Source organism: Lolium perenne, chromosome 6, assembly GCF_019359855.2.
Source record: "Lolium perenne isolate Kyuss_39 chromosome 6, Kyuss_2.0, whole genome shotgun sequence".
NCBI lineage: Eukaryota > Viridiplantae > Streptophyta > Magnoliopsida > Poales > Poaceae > Lolium > Lolium perenne.
The window spans coordinates 245136072-245147810 of NC_067249.2; positions in this window are offsets into that span (position 1 = coordinate 245136072).

Genomic DNA, 11739 nt, shown 5'->3' on the forward strand with positions numbered 1-11739 from the left:
TGCTTATTGCAATAATTAACAACAATTTCATTCTTCATGCAAGCCTCTTTAAAAGGTTCATGATACTTATCAAAATTCTTTTTAGGCAATTCAAAATGAGAAGCAAAGGCTTTATAAAGATTTGCAGCAACTTGAGAGTCAAGACCATAAGTAGCACTCATATTTCGAAATTTATCAGTATCCATAAAAGCTTTAATGCATTCATAATCATAATTTATACCTGACTCTTTACCTTCATTGTTCTCCCATCCTTCAGCGTTGTCCTCAATCCAATCAAGAAGATCCCACCTAGCTTCAACCTCCTTGCTTGTGAAAGATCCCTCCGAACAGGCATCCAGATAGTCCTTGTGTTGTCCTGAAAGCCTCGCATAAAAATTGTTAACAATAACATTACGGGGGAGCTCATGAATGGGACATTTGAGTATTAGTGACTTCAGTCTCCCCCACGCTTGAGAAATACTCTCTCCATCACGAGGATAAAAGTTATAAATATAATTCCTATCAATATGCACTTCATGAGGAGGATAAAATTTAGAATAAAAGAGAGATGCAATTTCCTCCCAACCAAGAGAATGTCTATTCTCCAACAATTTATACCAATGCGCCGCTTTACCAGGACAAATAAACAGAGAATAGCTTCTTCCTCACTTCATCCATAGAGATACCTGCACACTTGAATAACCCGCATAATTCATGCAAAAACAGTAAATGATCTTTAGGATGGACAGTTCCATCCCCTTTATAGTGGTTATCCATAACACGTTCAATAATTTTCATAGGTATTTTATACGGAATACTTTCAGCAGGTGGATTTAAAATATCAGAAGCATCATTAGAGTTATCGCATATGGGAGATAAAGCATTATCAGAGCAAAATATTTCTTCCAAAGCCGAGGAGCAAAAAAGATTATTTTTATATAAACTAGCTTCCCCAAGCTTAGACTTATCCATAGCATTAGCAGTAATTGCGTTCATACTAATAACATCGCTACTAGCATGCAAATAAGGTTCCATAGGTTTTTAAATTTTCGCATCAAACAATTCTAAATCAGGAAAACGATTAAAAAGCTCACCAATTTTTTTGTTGTTTTCCATTATGCCTAACTAGTGTAAACAAGAAACAAAAAGTTGCAATTGCAGGATCTAAAGGAAATAGCTTCGAGCACAAACACAATGGCGCCGTAAAAGCATCATTACTGAACCGGAGTATGAGTGCCTTTTACCTTTCCTCCCCGGCAACGGCGCCAGAAAAGTGCTTGATGTCTACGGGAGCTTCTATTCTTGTAGACAGTGTTGGGCCTCCAAGAGCAGAGGTTTGTAGAACAGCAGCAAGTTTCCCTTAAGTGGATCACCCAAGGTTTATCGATCTCAGGGAGGAAGAGGTCAAAGATATCCCTCTCAAGCAACCCTGCAACCACAAAGCAAGAAGTCTCTTGTGTCCCCAACACACCTAATACAATAGGTGCACTAGTTCGGCGAAGAGATAGTGAGATACAAGTAATATGGATGAGTGTGAGTGGTAATAGCAATCTGAATGAAATATGGCAGCGAGCAAACATTCAACAAAACAAAGAGACAAACGGAGATTCGATGCTTGGAAGCAAGGCCCAGGGATCCTGCTTTCACTAGTGGACACTCTCAACAATGATCACATAATAGGACTACTCTACACCCTCTTGTTGGATGATGAACATCATTGTGTAGGATTACACGAACCCTCAATGCCGGAGTTAACAAGCTCCACAATATTCAATGTTCATATTTAAATAACCTTAGAGTGCAAGATAGATCAACACAACCAAACCAAGTACTAACATAGCATGCACACCGTAACCTTCACACTATGAAAGGAGGAATAGATCGCATCAATACCATCATAGTAATAGTTAACTTCATAATCTACAAGAGATCACAATCATAGCATAAACCAAGTACTTCATGATGCACACACTGCCAACATTACATCATGGAGGAGGAGTAAACTACTTTAATAACATCACTAGAGTAGCACATAGATAATATTCAACTTGATCACAAAGAGAGAGAGATGAACCACATAGCTACAGCGGAGCCCTCAGCCCCGGGGGTGAATTACTCCCTCCTCATCATGGAGGCAGCGATGGCGGTGAAGATGGCGGTGGAGACGGCGGTGGAGATGGCTCCGGGGGCAATTCCCTGTCCCGGCAGGGTGCCGGAACAGCGACTTCTGTCCCCCGAATTGGACTTTCGCGATGGCGGCGGCTCTGGATGGTTTTCTCTGTTTCCGTCGAACTTGTCGAGGTTTTTAGGTCAGGGACGATTATATAGGCGGAGAGGCGGCGCAAGGAGGCGGCTGGGGCCCCCACACCATAGGCTGGCGCGCCCAGGGGGCCACCCGCACCGCCTTATGGTGTGGCCCCCCTGCTGCCCGCCTCCGACTCTCCTTCGGTGTTCCGGAAGCTTCCGGGAATTCTAAGACTTTCGGTGTTGATTTCGTCCGATTCCGAAAATATTTCCTTACTAGGATTTCTGAAACCAAAAACAGAAACGACAAGCGACGCTTTCGGCATCTCGTCAATAGGTTAGTTCCGGAAAACGCATAAAAATGATATAAAGTGTGAACAAAACATGTTGATATTGTCATAAAACAAGCATGGAACATCAGAAATTATAGATACGTTGGAGACGTATCAGTCACTTAAGAAATTATCTTTGTTATCGTTTAATTACCTACTCGAGGGCGAGTAGGAACTAAGCTTGGGGATGCTGATACGTCTCCAACGTATCTATAATTCCTTATGTTCCATGCTACTTTTATGATGATACACATATGTTTTATACACACTTTACATCATTTATATGCATTTTCCGGAACTAACCTATTGACGAGATGCCGAAGTGCCAGTTCCTGTTTTCTGCTGTTTTTGGTTTCAGAAATCTTACATAGGAAATATTCTCGGAATTGGACGAAATCAAGGCCCACGATCTTATATTTCCACGAAGCTTCCAGAACACCGGAGAGGGACCAGAGGGGAAGCCCAGGTCCCCCACACAGTATGGCGGCGCGGCCAGAGGGGGGGCGCACCCCCTGGTGTGTGGGTCCCCCAGATCCCTTCCGACTCCGTTTCTTTGCCTATATAAGTCGTCGTGACCTAAAACTTCGACACCAATAAGCCACGATACGAGAAAAGTTCCAGAGCCGCCGCCATCGCGAAGCCAAGATTCGGGGGACATAAGTCTCTGTTCCGGCACGCCGCCGGGACGGGAAATTGCCCCCGGAAGGCATCTCCATCGACACCACCGCCATCTTCATCGCCGCTGCTGTCTCCTATGATGAGGAGGGAGTAGTTCTCCATCGAGGCTGAGGGCTCTACCGGTAGCTATGTGGTTAATCTCTCTCATGTACCCCAATACAATGATCTCATGAACTGCCTTGCATGATTGAGATCCGTATGATGAGCTTTGTATCACTATTAATCTATGTGCTACTCTAGTGATGTTATTAAAGTAGTCTATTCCTCCTTCATGATGTAAAGGTGACGGTGTGTGCATTATGTAGTACTTGGCGTAGGTTATGATTGTAATCTCTTGTAGATTATGGAGTTAACTATTACTATGATATTATTGATGCGATCTATTCCCCCTTTCATAGTGTAATGGTGACAGTGTGTATGCTATGTTAGTACTCGGTCTAAATTGCAATGATCTATTATGCTCTAAAGGTTACTTAAATATGAACACCGAATGTTGTGGCGCTTGTTAACTCCGACTTGAGGGAGCTCTTGTAGCCCTACACAATGAATGGTGTTTGTTATCAAACAAGAGTATATGTAGCACAAGTGAGGAGAAGTTATTTATTTATTATGTGATCAATGTTGAGAGTGTCCACTAGTGAAAGTAGGATCCCTAGGCCTTGTTTCCAAATACTGCAAACATCGCTTGTTTACTGTTTTACTGCATCTTTACTTCCTGCGATATTACCACCATCTATACCACCTGTGTTTTACTATCTCTTCGCCGAACTAGTGCACCTATACATCTGACAAGTGTATTAGGTGTGTTGGGGACACAAGAGACTTCTTGTATCTTAATTGCAGGGTTGCTTGAGAGGGATATCTCTGATCTCTACCTCTCTGAGTTCGATAAACCTTGGGTGATTCACTTAAGGGAAACTTGCTGCTGTTCTACAAACCTCTGCTCTTGGAGGCCCAACACTGTCTACAGGAATAGAAGCGTGCGTAGACATCAAGGGTCTTATTTTTCCACGGAACTTCCATAAGACCGAAGAGCGTACGAAGTGGGGCCACGAGGTGGCCAGACCATAGGGCGGCACGGCCAGGGAGGGGCCCGCGCCGGCCTATGGTATGGGCCCCTCGTCAGCCCTCCGACTCTGCCCTTCCGCCTACTTAAACTCTCCGTCGCAAAAACCCTATTACCGAGAGCCACGATACGGAAATACTTCCAGAGACGCCGCCGCCGCCAATCCCATCTCGGGGGATTCAGGAGATCACCTCCGGCACCCTGCCGGAGAGGGGAATCATCACCGGAGGGCTCTACATCACCATGCCCGCCTCCGGATTGATGCGTGAGTAGTTCATCCTTGGACTATGGGTCCATAGCAGTAGCTAGATGGTTGTCTTCTCCTCATTGTGCTATCATGTTAGATCTTGTGAGCTGCCTATCATGATCAAGATCATCTATTTGTAATGCTACATGTTGTGTTTGTTGGGATCCGATGAATATTGAATACTATGTCAAGTTGATTATCAATCTATCATATATATGTTGTTTATGTTCTTGCATGCTCTCCGTTGCTAGTAGAGGCTCTGGCCAAGTTGATACTTGTAACTCCAAGAGGGAGTATTTATGCTCGATAGTGGGTTCATGCCTCCATTGAATCGGGATGCTGGACAGAAAGTTCTAAGGTTGTGGATGTGTTGTTGCTACTAGGGATAAAACATCGATGCTTTGTCTAAGGATATTTGTGTTGATTACATTACGCACCATACTTAATGCAATTGTCTGTTGTTTGCAACTTAATACTGGAAGGGGTGCGGATGCTAACCTGAAGATGGACTCTTTAGGCATAGATGCATGCTAGATAGCGGTCTATGTACTTTGTCGTAATGCCCTGATTAAATATCATAGTAATCATCATGATATGTATGCATCTCTATTTGTCAATTGCCCAACTGTAATTTGTTCACCCAACATGCTATTTATCTTATGGGAGAGACACCACTAGTGAACTGTGGACCCCGGTCCATTCTTTTATATCTGAATACAATCTACTGCAATCATTGTTCTCTACTGTTATTCGCAAACAAACATCATCTTTCACACTATACATTTAATCCTTTGTTTACAGCAAGCCGGTGAGATTGACAACCTCACTGTTACGTTGGGGCAAAGTATTTGGATTGTGTTGTGCAGGTTCCACGTTGGCGCCGGAATCATTGGTGTTGCGCCGCACTACACTTCGTCACCAACGACCTTCAAGTGGCCCTTGACTCCTACTGGTTCGATAAACCTTGGTTTCTTACTGAGGGAAAACTTGCTGCTGTACGCATCACACCTTCCTCTTGGGGTTCCCAACGGACGTGTGCTTCACGCGTATCAATAGGTTAGTGCCGGAAATCATGTAAAAGTGCAACAAAGTGTAAGCAAAACATATATGAATTGGTGTAAAACAAGCATGGATCATCAAAAATTATAGATACGTTTGCGACGTATCAACATCCCCAAGCTTAACTCCTGCTCGTCCTCGAGTAGGTAAGTGATAACAAAATAATTTTTGAGGTGACATGAAGCCAACACAATCTTGATCAAGTTATTGTAAAAGCATTGTGAGCTAGGATCATAGTACTCTAAACATAGGCATGATAGATATGATTCTAACAATAGAACTTAGCAACTATGTTATAACATGAGAAGTAACTCAAACAAAGGATTCATGAATAATAATGCATTGAAAGCAACTGTTTGTTTTTGAGAAAACATAGCAAAGTGGTACTCAACATGTCCTTAATGGAGTAACAAAACATAAATGCTAGGACACCTTTGAAGTTCAGAGGGTGACTAGATACAAGTAATTTAAGAGCAAACAATAGCACAATCATGAATCAATCAATAATAATTTTGGGACTATGCACATTGCACCAAGAATGACAACTATGTTCTTTTAATTGGTGCATAAAGTAGAAGATGAAGACTCAACATGATAGTAAAATAGAGACTCTTTGCAGAGTAAGCAAGATAAACAAGTTTTATAAACCTTCCAAAAAGTATGGTACTTATTAGCTTTGAGCTCTCATTGCCCCTATCATAAGCATCTTGAATGGTTAAAAGTTAATGTGAGTCGAAAATGAGCTATATGCTTGCAAATCACAAGTTGAAAATCTCATGCCCCTTGAATGCGAGTACCTAAACCTCATGCTACTCAACTTAGGTCCCAAATAAGTTCTTATCATTGTAAGTATACATGTATCATCGAGAACCGCCAACAGGGTACTGATACGTCTCCGACGTATCGATAATTTCTTATGTTCCATGCCACATTATTGATGATATCTACATGTTTTATGCATACTTTATGTCATTATTATGCGTTTTACGGAACTAACCTATTGACGAGATGCCGAAGGGCCAGTTCCTGTTTTCTGCTATTTTTGGTTTCAGAAATCCTAGTAAGGAAATATTCTCGGAATCGGACGAAATCAACGCCCAGCATCTTAGAATCCCCGGAAGCATCCAGAACACCCGAGAGTCGCCAGAGTGGACCCACAGGGGGCCCAGGAGGTAGGCCGGCGCGGCCCAGGCCCTGGCCGCACCGCCCTATCGTGTCACCGCCTCTTCGACCCTCCGACTCCGTCTCTTCGCCTATATAAAGGTCCTCGACCTAAAACCACGAGACGAAAAAGCCACGGTACGAGAAACCTTCCAGAGCCGCCGCCATCGCGAAGCCAAGATCTGGGGGACAGGAGTCTCTGTTTCGGCACGCCGCCGGGACGGGGAAGTGCCCCCGGAAGGCTCCTCCATCGACACCACCGCCATCTCCATCAACGCTGCTGTCTCCCATGAGGAGGGAGTAGTTCTCCATCGAGGCTCGGGGCTGTACCGGTAGCTATGTGGTTCATCTCTCTCCTATGTACTTCAATACAATAATCTCATGAGCTGCTTTACATGATTGAGATTCATATGATGATGCTTGTAATCTAGATGTCGTTATGCTAGTCAAGTGAATTTTACTTATGTGATCTCCGGAGACTCCTTGTCCCACGTGTGTAAAGGTGATAGTGTGTGCACCGTGTGGATCTCTTAGGCTATATTTCACAGAATACTTATTCACTGTTATGAATGGTATAGTGAAGTGCTTATTTATATCTCTTTATGATTGCAATGTGTTTTGTATCACAATTTATCTATGTGCTACTCTAGTGATGTTATTAAAGTAGTTTTATTCCTCCTGCACGGTGTAATGGTGACAGTGTGTGCATCCGTGTTAGTACTTGGCGTAGGCTATGATTGTGATCTCTTGTAGATTATGAAGTTAACTATTGCTATGATGGTATTGATGTGATCTATGCCTCCTTTCGTAGCGTGAAGGTGACAGTGTGCATGCTACGTTAGTACTTGGTTTAGTTGTGTTGATCTGTCGTGCACTCTAAGGTTATTTAAATATGAACATCGAATATTGTGGAGCTTGTTAACTCCGGCATTGAGGGTTCGTGTAATCCTACACAGTTAGTGGTGTTCATCATCCAACAAGAGGGTGTAGAGTATGCATTTATCTATTCTGTTATGTGATCAATGTTGAGAGTGTCCACTAGTGAAAGTATGATCCCTAGGCCTTGTTCCTAAATACTGCTATCGCTGCTTGTTTACTGTTTTACTGTGTTTCTACTGCCTGCTATATTACCACCATCAACTACACGCCAGCAAGCACTTTTCTGGCACTGTTGCTACTGCTCATACTTATTTATACCACCTGTATTTCACTATCTCTTCGCCGAACTAGTGCACTTATTAGGTGTGTTGGGGACACAAGAGACTTCTTGCTTTGTGGTTGCAGGGTTGCATGAGAGGGATATCTTTGACCTCTTCCTCCCTGAGTTCGATAAACCTTGGGTGATCCACTTAAGGGAAACTTGCTGCTGTTGTACAAACCTCTGCTCTTGGAGGCCCAACACTGTCTACAGGAAAAGGAGGGGGCGTAGACATCAAGTAATTTTCTGGCGCCGTTGCCGGGGAGGAAAGGTAAAAGGCATTCATACTCCGGTCCCAGGTAAAGTACTTTTCTGTTACCGTTGTGTGTGTGCTCGAAGCTATTTCCTTTAGATCCTGCAATTGCATCTTTTTGTTTCTTGTTTACACTAGTTAGGCATAATGGAAAACAACAAAAATATGAGAGATCTTTATGAACTTTATCTTGAATTAGGACATGATGTGTTTGAAGAGAGAATTAAAAAACCCATGGAACTTTATATGCATGCTAATGGGAATGTTATTAATATGAATGCTTTGAACACTATTGTTGCTAATGCTATGGAAAATTCTAAGCTTGGGGAAGCTGGTTTTGATGAGCATGATCTTTTTAGTCCCCCGGGCAATGAGGAGGAAATTTACTTTGATGATACTTTGCCTCCTATTTATGATGATTATAATGATAGTAGTCTTTTGTTACCACCTGTTATGGAGGATGAATTTGATTATGAATACAATATGCCTCCTATATTTGATGATGAGAATAATAATGATAGCTACTTTGTTGAATTTGCACCCACTACAACTAATAAAATTGATTATGCTTATGTGGAGAGTAATAATTTTATGCATGAGACTCATGATAAGAATGTTTCATTTGATAGTTATATTGTTGAGTTTGCTCATGTTGCTACTGAAAGTTATTATGAGAGAGGAAAATATGGTTGTAGAAATTTTCATGTTACTAAAATACCTCTCTATGTGCTGAAATTTTTGAAGCTACACTTGTTTTATCTTCCTATGCTTGTTACTTTGCTCTTCATGAACTTGTTTATTTACAAGATTCCTATGCATAGGAAGCATGTTAGACTTAAATGTATTTTGAATTTGCCTCTTGATGCTCTCTTTTGCTTCAAATACTATTTCTTGCGAGTGCATCATTAAAACTGCTGAGCCCATCTTAATGGCTATAAAGAAAAGAACTTCTTGGGAGATAACCCATGTGTTATTTTGCTACAGTACCTTGTTTTATTTTTGTGTCTTGGAAGTTGTTTACTACTGTAGCAACCTCTCCTTATCTTAGTTTTGTGTTTTGTTGTGCCAAGTAAAGTCGTTGATAGTAAGGTTCATACTAGATTTGGATTACTGCGCAGAAACAGATTTCTTTGCTGTCACGAATCTGGGCAAAATTCTCTGTAGGCAACTCAGAAAATTATGCCAATTTACGTGAGTGATCCTCAGATATGTACGCAACTTTCATTCAATTTGAGCATTTTCATTTGAGCAAGTCTGGTGCCTCAATAAAATTCGTCTTTACGGACTGTTCTGTTTTGACAGATTCTGCCTTTTATTTCGCATTGCTCCTTTTGCTATGTGGGATGAATTTCTTTGTTCCATTAACTTCCAGTAGCTTTGAGCAATGTCCAGAAGTGTTAAGAATGATTGTGTCACCTCTGAACATGTGGATTTTTGATTATGCACTAACCCTCTAATGAGTTTGTTTCGAGTTTGTTGTGAAGGAAGTTTTCAAGGGTCAAGAGAGGAGGATGATATACTATGATCAAGGAGAGTGAGAAGTCTAAGCTTGGGGAAGCCCCGGTGGTTCATCCCTGCATATTTCAAGAAGACTCAAGCATCTAAGCTTGGGGATGCCCAAGGCATCCCCTTCTTCATCGACAAATTATCAGGTTCCTCCCTTGAAACTATATTTTTATTCCATCACAGCTTATGTACTTTGCTTGGATCGTCGGTTTGTTTTAGTTTTTGTTTTGTTTGAATAAAATGGATCCTAGCATTCTTTGTGTGGGAGAGAGACACGCTCCGCTGTTGCATATGGACAAGTATGTCCTTAGTTTCTACTCATAGTATTCATGGCGAAGTTTCTTCTTCGTTAAATTGTTATATGGTTGGAATTGGAAAATGATACATGTAGTAATTGCTATAATGTCTTGGATAATGTGATACTTGACAATTGTTGTGCTCATGTTTAAGCTCTTGCATCATATACTTTGCACCCATTAATGAAGAAATACATAGAGCATGCTAAAATTTGGTTTGCATATTTGGTCTCTCTAAAGTCTAGATAATTTTTAGTATTGAGTTTGAACAACAAGGAAGACGGTGTAGAGTCTTATAATGTTTTCAATATGTCTTTTATGTGAGTTTTGCTGTACTAGTTCATCCTTGTGTTTGTTTCAAATAACCTTGCTAGCCTAAACCTTGTATCGAGAGGGAACACTTCTCATGCATCCAAATACTTGAGCCAACCACTATGCCAATTGTGTCCACCATACCTACTTACTACATGGTATTTCTCCGCCATTCCAAAGTAAATTGCTTGAGTGCTACCTTTAAATTTCCATTCTTCACCTTTACAATATATAGCTCATGGGACAAATAGCTTAAAAACTATTGTGGTATTGAATATGTACTTATGCACTTTATCTCTTATTAAGTTGCTTGTTGTGCGATAACCATATTCCTGGGGACGCCATCAACTACTCTTTGTTGAATTTCATGTGAGTTGCTATGCATGTTCGTCTTGTCTGAAGTAAGAGCGATCTACCACCTTATGGTTGGAGCATGCATATTGTTAGAGAAGAACATTGGGCCGCTAACTAAAGCCATGATCCATGGTGGAAGTTTCAGTTTTGGACATATATCCTCAATCTCATATGAGGAAAAATAATTGTTGCTACATGCTTATGCATAAAAGAGGAGTCCATTATCTGTTGTCTATGTTGTCCTGGTATGGATGTCTAAGTTGAGAATAATCAATAGCGAGAAATCCAATGCGAGCTTTCTCCTTAGACCTTTGTACATGCGGCATAGAGGTACCCCATTGTGACACTTGGTTAAAACATGTGCATTGCGATGATCCGGTAGTCCAAGCTAATTAGAACAAGGTGCGGGCACTATTAGTATAATATGCATGAGGCTTGCAACTTGTAAGATATAATTTACATGATACATATGCTTTATTACTACCGTTGACAAAATTGTTTCTTGTTTTCAAAATCAAAGCTCTAGCACAAATATAGCAATCGATGCTTTCCTCTTTGAAGGACCATTCTTTTACTTTTATTGTTGAGTCAGTTCACCTATCTCTCTCCACCTCAAGAAGCAAACACTTGTGTGAACTGTGCATTGATTCCTACATATTTGCATATTGCACTTGTTATATTACTCTATGTTGACAATATTCATGAGATATACATGTTATAAGTTGAAAGCAACCGCTGAAACTTCATCTTCCTTTGTGTTGTTTCAATGCTTTTACTTTGAATTATTGCTTTATGAGTTAACTCTTATGCAAGACTTATTGATGCTTGTCTTGAAAGTACTATTCATGAAAAGTCATTGCTTTATGATTCAGTTGTTTACTCATGTCATTACCATTGTTTTGATCGCTGCATTCATTACATATGCTTACAATAGTATGATCAAGGTTATGATGGCATATCACTCCAGAAATTATCTTTGTTATCGTTTACCCGCTTCGGACGAGCAAACTAAGCTTGGGGATGCTGATACGTCTCCGACGTATCGATAATTTCT